The following is a 16611-nucleotide window of genomic DNA, read 5'->3' as shown; positions in this document are numbered from 1 at the left end:
TTTTTTAGGTTCCATGTGTAAGTGAAATCATATGATATTTGTCTTTTTGTGTCTGACTTATTTCACTTAGCATAATACCCTCTAAATCTATCCATGTTGTTGCAAATGGCAGGACTTCATTCTTTTTTATGGCTCAGTAATATTCTATTGTATGTGTATATGAGGTCTTCTTTATTCATCCATCTATGGATGGGCACTTAGGTTGCTTCCATATCTTGGCTATTGTAAGTAAAGCTGCACTAAATGTAGCAGTGCATATATCATTTGTTGTTTGTTTGTTTCCCTTTTTTTAAGAGGAGGGAAGGGGCAGAGGGAGAGGGAGAAAGATTAAATTCTTATTTTTCTTAAATAGTTTATTGTCAAGTCGGTTTCCATATAACCCCCNTCTTTTCTTTTTTTAAATAGTTTATTGTCAAGTTGGTTCCCATATAACACCCAGTGCTCATTCCCACAAGTGCCCTCCTCCATGCCCATCACTCCCCTCCCCTCACCCCCACCCCCATCAGCCCTCAGTTTGTTCTCAGCATTCAAGAGTCTCTCATGGTTTGCCTCCCTCCCTCTCCCCAACTATTTTTCCCTTTCTTCTCCCTCATGGTCCTCCGTTAGCTTCCTCCTAATCCACCTATATATACAAACATATGGTATCTGTCCTTCTCTGCCTGACTTATTTCGCTCAGCATAACACCCTCAAGTTTCATCCATGTTGCTACAAATGGCCAGATTTCATTCTTAAACAGGCTCCATGCCCAGCACAGAGCCTGATGTGGAGCTCCATCTCACAACTGTGAGACCATGACTTGAGCCAAAATAAAAAATCGAATGCTAACGAACTGAGCCATCCAGATGTCCCCCTGTTTTGAATTAGTGTTTTCCTTTTCTTTGGGTAAATATGCAATAGTTGAATTACTGGATCATATGGTATTTCTATTTTTAATATTTTGAGGAATCCCCATACTATTTTGCATAGTAGCATCACCAACTTACATTCCCACAAACAGTGCACAAGGGTTCCTTTTTCTCCACATCCTCACCAACACTTGGTGTTCCTTGTGTTTTTTATTTTAGCCACTCTGATAGGTATAAGGTGATATCTCATTGTAGTTTTGATTTCCATTTCCCTCATAATCAGCAATGTGGAGCATCTTTTCATGTGTCTGTTGACCATCTATAGTTCTTCTTTGGAGAAATCTCTGTTCATGTCTTCTGCCCATTTTTATTTATTTATTTTTCTTAAATAGTTTATTGTCAAGTCAGTTTCCATGTAACACCTAGTGCTCATCCCAACAAGTGCCCTCCCCCATGCCCATCACCCCCCTTCCCTTCCCCCCCACCTCCATCAGCCCTCAGTTTGTTCTCAGCATTCAAGAGTCTCTCATGGTTTGCCTCCCTCCCTCTCCCCAACTATTTTTCCCCTCTTTCTCCCTCATGGTCCTCCATTAGCTTCCTCCTAATCCACCTATACGTGCAAACATACGGTATCTGTCTTTCTCTGCCTGACTTATTTCACTCAGCATAACACCCTCAAGTTCCATCCATGTTGCTACAAATGTCTTCTGCCCATTTTTTAAATTGGGGTATTATTATTCTCGGGGAGGGGGGCTGCTGAGTTGTATAAGTTATTTATGTATTTTGTATATTAGGTCCATATTAGCCCTTCACTGTGCAAAAGCTTTTGATTTTGGTATTGTCCCAGGGCATCTGGTTGGCTCAGTTTAGGTAGAGTGTGTGACTCTTGATCTTGGGGTTTTAAGTTGGAGTTTCACTTTGGGCATAGAGCTACTTAAGAAATAAAATAAAAAGCTTTAGGGGCGCCTGGGTGGCTTAGTCGGTTAAGCGTCCGACTTTCGCTTAGGTCATGATCTCGCGGTTCGTGGGTTCGAGCCCCGCGTCGGGCCCTGTGCTGACTGCCAGCTCGGAGCCTGGAGCCTGTTTCGGTCTGTGACTCCCTCTCTCTCTGACCCTCCCCTGCTCACGCTGTCTCTCTCTCCTAGAAATAAATAAAACATTAAAAAAAAAANACTCCCTCTCTCTCTGACCCTCCCCTGCTCACGCTGTCTCTCTCTCCTAGAAATAAATAAAACATTAAAAAAAAAATTAAAAAAAAAAAAAAAGAAATAAAAAGCTTTAAATTTTTTTGATGCAGTCCCAGAAGTTTAGTTTTGTTTTTATTTCTCTTGCCTGAGAAGACATATCTAGAAAACTGTTGCTAAAGCCAATGTGAAAGAAATTACTACCTATGTTTTCATCTGGAAGTTTTTTGGTTTCAGGTGTCATATTTGGGTCTTCAATCCATTTTGAGTTTATTTTTGTGTATGGTGTAAGAAAGTGGTCCAGTTTCATTCTTTTGCATGTAGTTGACCAGTTTTCCAAGTACCACATATTGAAGAGACTGTCTTTTTTTAATTCTTGCCTCCTTTGTCGTAGATTAATTGATCATACAAGTATGGGTTTATTTCTGTGCTCTCTACTTTGTTCTGTTGATCTTTGTCTCTCTTTTTGTGTCAGCACTGTGCTGTTTTAATTACTACAGCTTTGTAGTATATCTTGAAATCTGGGAATGTGATACCTCCAGTTTATTATTAACAATATTCTTCCAGTCCATGAGCATGGACTATCTTTCCATTTCTTTTTGTTGTTTTCAGTTTCTTTCATCAGTATCGTAGACTTTCCAGAGTTTTCACCTCCTCAGTTAAGTTTATTCTTACAGATTTTATTCTTTTCAGTACAATTTTAAGTGAGATTGTTTTTTAAATTTCTCTTTCTGCTACTTCATTATTAGTGTATAGAAATGCATCTGATTTCTCTGTATTTTGTATCCTGAAACTTTACTGAATTCATTTGTTACTTCTAATAGGTTTTTCTTTCTTTTTTCTTTTTTTTTTTTTTTTTGGTGTAGTCTAAGGGTTTTCTTCATACAACATCATGTCATTTGCGAATAGAGTTTTACTTTTTCCTTACCAATTTGGATGCATTTTATTTCTTTTTCTTATCTGATTGCTGTGGCTAGAACTTCTAGTACTATATTAAATAAAAGGAAAATCACCACCTTTGTCTTGTTTCTGATCTTAGAGGAAAAGCTCTCAGTTTTTCACCGCTATGATGTTAGTTGTGGCCTTTATTATATTGAGATATGTTCCATCTAAACCCACTTTGTTGAGAGTTTTTATCATATGCAGATGTTGAATTGTGTCCAGTGCTTTTTCTTCATCTATTGAGATGGTCATATGATTTTTATGTTTCATTTTATATTTTCATTTCATGTGATATATCACATTTATTGATTTGTAAATATTGAAACATCCTTGCATCCCCAGAATAAATTCTACTTGATTATGGTAAATGATCCTTTTCATGCATTGTTGAATGTGGTTTGCTAATACTTTGTTAAGGAGTTTTACATGTATATTCATAGGGATATTGGCCTGTAGTTTCCTTTTATTGTAGTGTCTTTGTCTGGTTTTGGTATTGGGGTAATGCTAGCCTCATAGAATATATTTTGGGAGCTTTCTTTCATCTATTGTTTTGGAATCCTTTGAGGAGAATAGATATTAGCTTTTCTTTAAATGTTTGGTAAAAATTCATTTGTGGATCCATCTGGTCCTGGGTTTTTGTTTGTTGGGAATGTTTTTATTACTGATTCAATTTCATTACTAGTAATTGGTCTGTTCAGATTTCTTTTTGATTCAGTTTTAGAAGAATTGTTTGTTTCTAGGTATTTGTCCATATTTTTTTCTAGGTTGCCCAATTTGTTGGCATATAATTTTTCATAGGGGTCTCTTGTAGTCCTTTGTATTTCTGTAGTGTTGGTTCTTATTCATTTCTGATTTTATTTATTTGGATCTTCCCTCTTTTTTCTTGATAAATCTGGCTAAAAGTTTATTCACTTTTGTTTATCTTTTCAAAGAACCAGCTCTTGGTTTCATTGATCCTTTCTATTTTGTTAATCTCTATTTTATTTATTTCTGGTCTAATCTTTTTTTTTTTTTTTTTCCTCTTCTACTAACCATGGGTTTTGTTCATTCTTTTTCTAGTTCCTTTAGCTATGAGGCTGGAGTGTTGATCTGAGATTTTTCTTGTTTCTTGGAGTAGGCTGTATCAATATAAATTTCTGCCTTATAACCACTTTCACAGTGTTCCAAAGATTTTGGACCACTGTGTTTTCATTTTCATTTGTCTCCATGTATTTTTTAAATTTCCTCTCTGATTTCTTCATTTACCCATTAGTTAGTAGCATATTGTTTAGCCATCACATGTTTGTGTTTTTAAAATTTTTTTCCTATGATTGATTTCTAGTTTCATACCTTTGTGGTTGGGAAAGATGCATGATATAATTTCAGTCTTCTTAAATCTATTAAGACTTGTTTTGGGGCGCCTGGGTGGCTTAGTCGGTTAAGCGTCCGACTTTCGCTGAGGTCATGATCTCGCGGTTCGTGGGTTTGAGCCCCGCGTCGGGCTCTGTGCTGACTGTCAGCTCAGAGCCTGGAGCCTGTTTCAGTCTGTGACTCCCTCTCTCTCTGACCCTCCCCTGCTCACGCTGTCTCTCTTTCTCTCTCCTAGAAATAAATAAAACATTAAAAAAAAAAAAAAAAAAGACTTGTTTTGTGGCCTGATGCGATCTATGCTGGAGAATGTTTTATGTGCACTTGAAAAGACTGTGCATTATGTTGTTTTTGGATGGACTGTTCTGTGTATATCTGTAAAGTCCATCTGGTCTGATGTGTTGTTCTAAGATAATATTTCTTCATTTTCTGCCTGGATGACCTATTCATTGATGTAGGTAGGATGTTAAACTTCCCCATTATTACTGTATTACCATCAATTTCTCCCTTTATTTTTTTTATTTTTAAATGTTTATTTATTTTTGAGAGACAGAGCGAGACAGAGCATGAGCAGGGGAGGGAGAGAGAGAGAGAGGGAAACAGACTCCGAAGCAGGCTCCAGGCTCTGAGCTGTCAGCACAGAGCCTGACATGGGCCTTGAACCCACAAACTGTGAGATCATGACCTGAGCTGAAGTCGGAAGCTTAACCGACTGAGACACCCAGGCACCCCCTTTATGTCTGTTAATTAATATTTGCTTTATGTATTTAGGTGTTTCCCTTTTGGGTACATAGATATTTACAATTGTTATGTTCTCTTGTTGGATTAATCCCATTATCATCACATAATGATAAGTGTTGCTACCCTGGCTCTTTTTTCCCTTTCATTTACATGGACTATCTTTTTCTGTTCTTCACTTTCAGTCTATAGGTGTCTTTACATCTGGAGTTAAGTCTCTCTCTCTTTTTAAATCATGTTTTCCTTTTAATTGACTACTTAATTCACATTGTTTCTTCTCTTGGCTGCCGTTTTACTAACAATTAGGTCCCCATCTCTCAAGGACATTGCATTTGAGCAGGCTGACACAGAGCCATTGGGAATACAGGCTCCAAACTAGGGCTTTTAGAATAACAACAACAAACCAAAACAGCTTTTCTTTTTACTTAGAAAGAGATTGTGAATCAGAGGGCCCAGAGCTCCAGTTTCCAAACATAAAAAACCTGGAACTCAAGGTAAAAATGGAAACCAAAATGCATCAGAAATGAAATATAGTACCTCCTCATATATTCAAAGTCATGGTGGTTCTTGAGAAATAAGTATCTGATCACTTGGCCTCTTGTATTAGGAATGGCCCCACTCAAGCATTTTTAAAGGAAGATGTTCTTGTTTGTATTTCATTTCCTAAAGAGGTATAAAATCTAATATATTCAATCAGAATAAATCAGCCCACTCACAAGATACCCGCAGATAATGATTTTTGGTTGCTGAGCATAGTGAACACATTATTTCAAAGTGGCAAAATTCAGGATACTTTGAGAAGAGAATTCAAAAGTGACAGTGACATTTGCTAATAGGTTTATGTGAGACACACATAGATTTTTTACCAGTGTATATGTCAAAGGACCAAGACCCCTGATCATCATAATATTTTGTATATTATAATGCACAAAACAACAGATGGATAGACAGTTTCTCAGAGAATGACCAAAAGGCATTTTGTAAAAGATTCATGTCACTCTGAAGCAGGACTGGAACCCAGTGCCTTATGGCCTTTATTAGCTTGACCCCTCCTCTTCTTTGGTTGCAGTGGCCTCAGTGGGAGCTGTCTCTTCTAAATGTTCTGCTGACTTCTCTTTCTCCTCCACTTCTTCCTTGCCCTCCTGGGAATAGAGGTTGGGGTATTTCTGCGTGCATTCCTGCATGACCTGGAACTGGTCTACACAGTCTGACCCCTTGACATCCTCTGTGCTGTGGTAGAAGCAGGAAAAAGCTGACTTGAACTGTTTCCTACTGGACCACTGGCCATTCCACCAAGACACAGGGAGTTCCAGTTGATATCTCCATTTGGCCAGATCAATCCATGCTCCTCATACAGATTAGTGGGGTCACCAGCTCTGCTTTGCTTGGAGTTTCTTCTTCTTTGGTTACAAATATGATTAGATCCTTCCCTTCCTGCCAACAATAGTCCATGGTTGCAGCCTTGGAACTTAGACCTCCCAGCGATAGTGACAGAGGGGGCCACAGGCCAGCGGTGGGCTCACAGCTGTGAGTCTCTTGTAGGCAGCATATATATTGTTTTTTTTTTAAATCCATTCCACCACCCTGTGTCTTTTGATTAGAACATTTAAGCCATTTACACTTAAAATAATTGTTGATAAGTATGTACTTATTGACATTTTGTTAATTATTTTCTGGTTGTTTTGTAGTTCTTCTTTGTTCCTTTCTTGTTCTCTTTCCTTGTGATTGATAGCTTTCTGTAGTGTTAAGCTTGCATTTCTTTCTCTTTATCTTGTGTATATCTATTGTCGATTTTGGGCTTGTGGTTGCCATGAGATTCATATATAACATTTTAAGTATATAGCATTCTATATTAAGTTGGCAGTCACTTAAGTTTTAACACATTCTAAAAAAACTGCTTTTTTACTCCCATGTCTACCATGTCTTATTTATATGTTGTCATATTTTACATCTTTTTGTTAACAATATCTTTATTCCTATTTATGGCCTTTTCTTTTCCACTGAAAGAACTCTTCTTGCAAGGCTGGTTTAGTGTTAATGAGCTTCTTTTAATTTGTTTGTCTGGAAAAGTCATTATCTCTCCTTCAATTCTGAATGATAACTTTGTCAAGTAGAGTATATTTGGTTGTAGTTTTTTTTTCTTTTCTTTCTTTCAGCACTTTGAGTATACCATGCCACTTCCTTCTGGCCTGCAGAGTTTCTGGTGAAAAATTAGCTGATAGCCTTATGGAGTTTCCCTTGTATGTAACTTCTTCTCCTTTGCTGTCTTTAAAATTCTCTTTATCCTGGACTTTTGATATTTTAATTATTATGTGTTATGGTGTTAACATATTTGGGTTTATCTTGTTTGCAACTCTCTTTGCTTCCTGTAAAAGGGTTACTATTTCCTTCCTCAGGTTAGGGAACTTGTCAACTATTATTTCTTCAAATAAGTTTTCTGCCTCCCTCTCTCTCTTCTCCTTGTGAGATCCCTAAATGCAAATATTTGTTCATTTGATGTTGTCCAATAGATTCCATTAACCTATCCTAATTTCTTAAAGTTATTTCTTGCTTTTATTGTTCAGTGTGGATGATTTCCATTATGCTGTCTTCCAGATCTCTGGTCCATTTTTCTGTATCTAATATACTATAGATTCCTTCTAGTGGATTTTTCATTTCAGTTATTGTATTCTTCAACTCTGATAGTTGAAGCTGAAGTGTTGCAAGCCAGGGGGTCCTGAGGTTCTCTCTACAGAGGGCACCCTAGCAGAACAGCTAAGGCTGAAGTGGGTGTGGGCTTGTGCAGTCCCTTGGCTCTCTGTGCAGAGGACACTCTGGCAGGATATCTAAAGGTGAAATGGGTGCAAGCCAGGCTGTCCCTTGGCTCTCTATGTATGTGTGGGGTGGCTGAAGTCAAAGTGGGACATGGACCAGGAGGTCCCCAGGTGCTCTATACAGAGGATGTCCTGCGAGGACAGCTGAAGCTGAAGTAGACACAAGTGAGAGTGCCCCAGGGCTCTGTGCACAAAGGGTGCCCTGGTAGGGTGGCTGGAGCCTAGGCAGGAATGAGCCAGGGTTTTCAGAGCACTCTGTGTCTGGGATGTCCTAGCAAGCCATCTGAAGTCAAAGTAGTATGGGCCTAGAGTGTTTTGGGGTGCTTTGTGCCTGTGTCATTGTGTCACGATGGCTGTTGTAAAAGCTGACCAGAGGTGTCCCAGTGTGTTCTATGCTGGGGAGGCCTCAGTGGGATGGCGGGGGTTGGTTTTGGCCAGGGGCCCAGGGCCCACTGAGGGTGATAGGCTGGCTGAGGTACCTGGACCCTACTCCTGTCCATACTATCAAAGTGGAGAAGGAACATAAACTGTGGCATTAGCCATCCCTTCTGACCCTGAGAGAGTTCCAGCAGTTTTCCTGTCGCTTTGCAGGGTTCTAGGGCTGGATCTTTTATATTCCAGCTGCTTTTTCCCCCCCACAGCTTTTTTTTTTTTTTCCTGACCCCAGAGCACCCAGGGCTGATGTGAACCAGGGGTCCAGCGCTCACTGAGGCAGCAGGCATGCTATGACACCTACACAGTTCTCTCATCTGTGCTATCACGGTGGAAGGGAGTGTAAACTGTGGCATTCACCAGTGCCTCTGACCTGGAGAGAGTTCCAGCAGCTTCCTTGCTATTTGGCAGCATTCTAAGGCTGGTTCCTTTATATTATAGTGGCCTTTTTTTTTTTTTTCTTTTTTTTTTTTTTTTAAAGGAGAATGTGTGAGTGGAGGAGAGGGATGGAAGGAAAGAGAGAGAGAATCACAAGCAGGCTTGACACTTAGCATGGAGTCCAATGTGGGGCTTGATCCCACAACATTGGGATCATGACCTGAGCTGAAATCAAGAGTCAGACACTCAACAGAGTGAGCCACCCAGGTATCCCAGAAAAGTGGCAATTTAAAAGGGCAGCCAGGAGGTGTAAGCCAGTTGAGCATCCAACTTGATTTCTAAGGATCTCAGGATCATGGGATCGAGCCCCATGTTGGGCTCTACGCTTAGTGTGGAGCCTGCTTGAGATTCTCTTTCTCTCTCTTCCTCCCTCCCTCCCTCCACCCCTCTCCCCCACTCATGCATTCTCTCTCCAAAATAAAATTTAAAGATAAATAATAAACTGTATCTCTTCTTCCATGCCCCAGGACAGATGAATCTGCTTATGTTCCCTCTGTACTCTCCCTCCCCTCTGCAGTTTGTAGCATATTGGGGTGGTAGGGGAGGTTCCCTTCCTTACCATGCCTTCATAACTTTTGCCTGTTCTCTGCATGGTCTCCATATCTTTTGTTGTGCAGTAGTGGTTATTAAGTTGTATGAGTTTTTAAATATATTTTGGATATTGACCCCTTATCAAAGGTATGATTTGCAAATAGTTTCTCCTTTTCTGTAGGTTGTCTTTCATTTTGTTGATCTTTACAGAAGCTTTTCAGTTTGATGTAGTCCCACTTGTTTATTTTTTGCTTTGTTGCAAATATTTGCTTTTGGTGTCAAATTGTAAAAATCATCACCAAGACCATTTTTAAGGAGGTTACCCTCATTTTTTCTTTTAGTTTTGTGTTTCCAGGTGTTATGTATAATTACTTAATCCATTTTAGTTGATTTTTGAATATGGTGTAAGAGAGGGGTTCAGTTTCACTGCTTTGCATATGGCTGTCCAGCTTTTCCAACACCCTTTACTGAAGAGATTATACTTTCTCCATTGTATATTTTTGGTGCCTTTGTGATAAATTAATTGACCGTATATGCATAGGTCTATTTCTGAGTCTCTTCTGTTCCACTGATATATGTGTCTGTTTTTATGCCAATACCGCACTGTGTTGATTACTACAGAGTTGTAATATAATTTGAAATCAGCAATGTGATACTTCAAGTTTTGTTCTTTCTCAAGACTGCAATGGCTATTTTGGGTCTTTTGTTCCCTATAAACTTTAGGATTGTTTGTTCTATTTTTGTGAAAAGTACCATTGGAATTTTTATAGGGATTGCCTTGAATCTGTAGATTGCATTGGATACTATGTACATTTTAACAATATTCTTGTAATCCATGAGCACATATATCTTTCCATTTATGTGTGTCTTCAGTTTCTTTCTTGAGTGTTTTATAGTTTTCTGTATGCTGAAACATAGATATATATTTTTTAGTCTTTCATCTCCTTCATTATATTTATTTCTGGATATTCTTTTTGATCCAACTGTAATTGAGACTTTTAAAAATTCTCTTTCTGATAGGAATGGAACAGATTTTTGTATATTGATTTTATATTCTGTAACTTTGCTGAATCCACTTATTCTAACAGTTTTTGGTGAGATAGTTAGGGTTTTCTAGATATAGAATCATCCAACGTCATCTGCAAATAGAGACAATTTTACTTCTTGCCAATTTAGATGACTTTTATTTCTTTTTCTTGCCTAATTGCTGTGGCTAGGACTTCCAGTGCTATCTTGAATGAAAATGTTGAGAATGGACATCCTTGTTCCTGATCTTACAGAAAGAGCTATCAGTTTTCCACCATTAAGTATGATGTTAGCTATGGGCTTGTCATATATGGCTTTTATTATGGTAAGGTATGTTTCCTCTATGCTCACTTTGTTGAGAGGTTTTATCATAAACAAATATTGAATTTTGTCAAACGCTTTTTCTGCATCCATTGAGATGTTCATATGATTTTAACCTTTCATTTTGTTAATGTGGTATATCATCACATTGAATGATTTGTGAATGTTGAATCATACTTTCACCCTAGGGATAAATCCCACTTGATTGTGGCGAATGATCTTTTTAATGTGTTGTTGAATGTTGATTTGCTGCTATTATGTTGAGGGTTTTTATATGTATGTTCATCAGGGATATTGGCCTGTGGTTTCCTTTTATTTATGGTGTCTTTGTCTGGTTTGGGTATCAGAGTAATGCTAACCTCATAGAATGTATTTGGGAGCTTTCTTTCATCTTCTGTTTTTGGAATCCTTTGAGGATAATGGATATTAGCTCTTTAAATGTTTGGTAGAATTCTGTGAATCCATCTGGTCCTGGAGTTTTGTTTGTTGGGAATTTTTTGATTACCGATTCAGTTTCATTACTAGTAATTGGTCTGTTGAGATTTTCTTTCTTTCTAATTCAGTTTTGGAAGATGTTATGTGTCTCAGAATTTATCCATTTCTTTTTGGTTATCCAATTTGTTGATGTATAATTGCTCACAGTTAACACCATTTTTTAAATGCTAGAGAATATTGTCAACCCAGAATTATATTCCCAGCAAAAATGTCCTTCAATGTGCAAATAAAAAGATATTTTTTGCCATTAAAAATAAAACAATTTTTTACTAGGGCTCTACTATAAGAAATGCTAAATGACATTTTCAGGCAAAAGGGAAATGATACTAAGATGGATACTCATCTTTAGTAAGGAATGAAGAACATAAAAATGGTAAATATCTAGATAAATATAGAAGACTGTTTTCTCCCTTTTAACTGTTTAAATTTTTTTAAATGTTTTATGTATTTCTGAGAGAGAGCGAGCTTGAGCAGAGGAGGGTCAGAGAGAGAAGGAGATACAGAATCTGAAGCAGGCTCCAGGCTCTGAGCTAGCTGTCAGCACAGAGCCCAACGTGGGGCTCGAACCCATGAAACGTGAGTCATGACCTGATCCAAAGTCGGACGCTTAACCGACTGATCCACCCAGGTGTCCCCCTTTTAACTGTTAAAAAAATAAGACTGTTTAAAACAAAATTTTAACTTTTTTGGTGGGATTTATAAAGTATACAGAAGCAATATGTATAGCAGGTGTTGCATGAAGGATAATGGGAGTGGGTAGGTAAATGGACCAATGTAGTTTTAAGGTTCTACCTTTTACATAAAGTGATATAACATAAGCTTTAAATTAAGCTGCATATGTTAAGGATGCCTACTGTAAACTCTAGAACAATCACTGAACAATAGTGTAGTGTATATAGCGAAAAATTTAATAGGTTAAAAGTATTAAAATATTTAAATGACAGAAAACATCAAACTGAAGGAATTAACAAAAAGCAGACCCTCAGTGCCCCCAGGACAAAGTCCATGAGGCTTCCATGGCCTGGCTCCTGCCAGCCTTTCTGGCCTCATCTCTCCAGCCCATTAAGCTTTCCCCATATTAAGCTGTCTCTACTTCCCTCCGTTCTCCCTCTCCTGTCTGTCCTCTCCTGCAAGGGACATCTTTCACACAGTCCTTTCCCCTGGCTTACGCTTCATTTTTCAGGTCTCAGCAAGGTGACACTTCAGAAAGCCCTTCTGGGCAAGGTTTTCCCTTCTGTGTCATCCACTGCCCTCCCCCCACCCCAACATCCTTTATCACTTCACTCACCTGACTTCTCTAAAATTTCTAGCTCATTATTCTGTGTCCCTAAACTGAACTTCACAAGGGTAGGGATATGTATGGCCTATTCTGCTCACCATTCTATGGCATGGCCTGGCAAAGTCTTCAGTTCATAGTAAATGTTCAGTAAACATTTGTCAAGTTAATAAAAGAGGGACTAAATGAATTAGTAGAGAAGGTGGACAGTCTTTTATCTGCCTGAGAGGGAGTCCCTATGCTGAGGAGGTGCTGTCACAAAATACAGCAGCAAGGGGAGCTGAGGGAGTAAGCCTGTCAGAAGTACTGAGACAGTGCATGTTGGTATGAAAGATGACCAAGTTGTATGTATCATTAAATGGAAAAAGCACAGGATAGTATGGGTAGCATGTTGTCAGTTGTGTGATACAAGCATAGTCTACTTCCTAAAGGATGTACAAAAAATTTGTAATAGTGAGCTTCATTGTGGAGGAAGGAAAGTATTTTCAGTTTGTATGGTATTGACATACTACTTATTTAAAATAAAATTTGGGGCACCTGGGTGGCTCAGGCAGTTAAGCACCCGACTTCAGCTCAGGTCACGATCTCACAGTTCATAAGTTCGAGCCCTATGTCAGGCTCTGTGCTGATAGCTCAGGGCCTCGAGCCTGTTTCCTATTCTGTGTCTCCCTCTCTCTTTGTCCCTCCTCTGCTCATGCTCTGTTTCTCTCAAAAATAAATAAACATTAAAAAAATAAAAACAAAATAAAATTAAAAACAGATTATGAATGTAAAGACTTTATGTGCAGTGCTAGCCATAATTGGAATAAATGAAAAGCAGCTTATATGTCTGTATTAGGATTTTCCAGAGAAACAAAACCAATAGTGTGTATGTGTGTATAAAAAGATTTATTATGGGGCACCTGGGTGGCTCAGTCGGTTAAGCATCCAGCCTTGGCTCAGGTCATGATCTCACAGTTCATGAGTGCTGACAGCTCAGAGCCTGGAGCCTGCTTCAGATTCTGTATCTCCTTCTCTCTCTGCCCCTCCTCCACTCATGTTCTGTCTCTGTCTCTCTCAAATATAAATAAACATTAAAAATTTTTTTAAAGATTTATTATAAGGAATTGGCTCATGCAATCATGGAGGCCAGTAAGTCCCAAGATATGCAGAGGGACTTGACATGCTGGAGACCCAGGAAGAGCTGTTACTTTAGTTTGAGTCTGAGGAAATAAAAAACTGATGTCCTAATTCAAAAGCAGGCAGACAGAAAGAATTTTCTTACTTAAGGTACACTCTTTTTCTATGCAGGCCTTCAACAGATTACATGAGGCCCACCCACACTAGAAAGGGCAATCTGCTTTATTTAGTCTACCAGTTGAAATGTTCATCTCAGCTAAACACATTAACATTCAGAATAATGTTTGATCAAATATTATCTGGCTATGCCATGGCTCAGTCAAGTTGACACATAAAATTTACCATCCCAGTGTCCTTAAGTAGAGTAACAGAATATAACACAGCCCTTAAAGTGCTAATTATAAAGGCTAGGGAAAATGAGTATGGTAGGAAACTAAGTGGAAAAAAAAAACCCATGGAATTCTGGATTGTACCTACAATTGCAACTGTGAAATATGTGCATGCATGGATAAAGAACAGAAGGGAATAGGAAGACATAGAAATAGCTTTTTTTTTTTTTAATATTTTTTTTATTTCTAGGGGAGAGAGAGAGAGAGACAGTGTGAGCAGGGGAGGGTCAGAGAGAGAGGGAGACACAGACTCTGAAATAGGCTCCATGCTCTGAGCTGACAGTCAGCACAGAGCCTGATGCGGGGCTCGAACCCACGAACTGCGAGATCATGACCTAAGCGAAAGTCGGACGCTTAACCGACTAAGCCACCCAGGCGCCCCTAGAAATAGCTTTTGTGTTAAGTTGCTGAGATTATGGAAAAGAGTTTTCCTTGCATTTTTCCTTTGGTTTTTTGATAATTTTTAAAATGTAAGAGACAAGAAATCCCAGATGTAAGGTTGTACAGGAGGATGGAGCAGTAATAAAAAACAGTGCCTAACACATTTCTGTACTAAATTTTGGAATGAATGAACAATAGTCACTGTCCTGAGCTGGGTTCCCCAGAAGCAAACCATGGGACAAGGATTTGAGTGCAAGGAATTTATTTGGGAGGTGATCGCCAGTAGGGCATAGAGAAGTGAAGCTGGGAAGGGAAAGAAGCCAATACAGTGCTCTTTAATGAGAAGTACAACTGGTGACGACTAACTCACAGTCCATTGGAGACCCCTGGGACAATAGTAGAATAAGCTTCAGTTTGTTTCACTGAGAGAACAAGAAAGGAGTTTTAATCTAGAAACTCCTATTGGTCATTGGTGGAAAGGGCTGCTTCTGGGGGCATTAATTCCTTGGCATTTGTAGCCTACCCCAAGCTAAGGTTGATCACACTTCTGTGACTAGAGAAAGCCTGCAGGCAGTCACAGGTGCTTGTAGTGAGAAGTTGTTAGTTATATGGGAACAGTGAGTGCTGAGGGCATACAGGAGGGCACTGACCGCATCTGCCGAGGTTACCATCATTGAACACCTATGTTTCAGGCACTTGGCAAACATTTTCTCTAATCCCCACCGCAGGTTTACAGGGTGATTATTGTTTGTTCTATGTTTCAGGTGAAGAAGCTGAAGCTCAGAGAGGCTGTGACTTACTCCAAGTCATGCAGGGCAAGGTACGGGCACTATGCTTTTCACTTCCTCCTGCTACCTCCCAGTAAACTCAGCACTGGAAACTTCCTAGATAAACTCACACACAGACACATACACAATAGACAGTAATAACCAAAATAGTGACAGTTCAAAGGTAACAATTTATTAAGATCTGCTTCAAAACAGCATACCTTTCTGGGTCCATCTGTGCAGTCCATAAGGCTTGAAATCTCTGACAGAAAGAGAAAACACGAAAAAGAGGGCGTCTACCAGGGCAGAAGCACCATTCACTACCAGCTAAGAATCAGGCCACGGTTGATAAACTCCCACTTACTACTATCAGAGAGCTCAGAGAAGAAATCATAACTGCAGAAGTAAATTTATGTGTACTATTAGAAAAGCAAATCTTCCTTTGTTACTTTCTCCCACTGAATCCTTCAGTGACTCGCAGTTGCCTTCAGTATTCCCCCTGGAGAACATACGAGTGATTCAAGATTTGGCCTCTGCGACTGCTCTGTGCTCATCTGCCCCTCCCCACAGCCATGTAACAGCACCTGCATTCCTCCAGCCAGCCCAGCTCTGTCACACACCAGACAGACCGGCTGTGAGGGCTGCTCCTGTTACCCTGAATTTTCTTTTCTTCTCTTCTCCACCCAGCTAATTTCTTTTTTTTTATATCATCAATTAATCTTTTTTTTTTTTTTTNCCAGTGCTCATCCCCACAAGTGCCCTCCTCCATGCCCATCTCCCCCCTCCCCCCCACACCCATCAGTCCTCAGTTTGTTCTCAGCATTCAAGAGTCTCCCATGGTTTGCCTCTCTCCCTTTCCCCCACTATTTCCCCCTTTCTTCTCCCCCATGGTCCTCCGTTAAGTTCCTCCTAATCCTCCTATACGTGCAAACATATATTTGTCCTTCTCTGCCTGACTTATTTCACTCAGCATAACACCCTCAAGGTCCATCCATGTTGCTACACATGGCCAGATTTCATTCTTTCTCATTGCCATGGAGTATTCCATTGTATAGATAAACCACATCTTCTTGATCCATTCGTCCGTTGATGGACACTTAGGCTCTTTCCACGTTTTGGCTATTGTTGAGAGTGCTGCTATGAACATTGGGGTCCATGTGCTCCTATGCCTCAGCACTCCTGTATCCCTTGGGTAAATTCCTAGCAGTGCTATTGTCCACCCAGCTAATTTCTACTCATTATCCAAGGCTTAGTCACTATGTTTTTTAGTGAAGTTTCTTGATTTAAAAGAAAAAAATACCCTTGGGGAGCCTGGGTGTCGCCCTGCTCATGCTCGCTCACTCGCTTGCGCGCGCGCTCTCTCTCTCAAAAATCAATAAACATTAAAAAATTAAAAAGCATGGGATGCCTGGGTGGCTCAGTCGGTTAAGTGTCCAACTTCGGCTCAGGTCATGATCTCAGTCTGTGGGTTCGATCCCCGTGTTGGGCTCTGTGCTGACAGCTCAGAGCCTGGAGCCTGCTTCAGATTCTGTGTCTCCTTCTTTCTCTGCCCTTCTACCGCTCGCT

General features: G+C 39.6%; 1 pseudogene; it reads right to left on the bottom strand.

Annotated features, from left to right (window-relative positions):
• Window positions 1-6094: 6094 nt before the first annotated feature.
• On the bottom strand, window positions 6095-6509 carry LOC120238077 (annotated as a pseudogene).
• Between the last annotated feature and the right edge of the window lie 10102 nt (window positions 6510-16611).

This window comes from Hyaena hyaena, unplaced genomic scaffold (genome assembly GCF_003009895.1).
Source record: "Hyaena hyaena isolate Hyena2069 unplaced genomic scaffold, ASM300989v1 scaffold_199, whole genome shotgun sequence".
Taxonomy (NCBI): domain Eukaryota; kingdom Metazoa; phylum Chordata; class Mammalia; order Carnivora; family Hyaenidae; genus Hyaena; species Hyaena hyaena.
The sequence above is the reverse complement of the archived record's forward strand: the minus strand, read 5'-3'. Positions and strand labels throughout refer to the sequence as shown.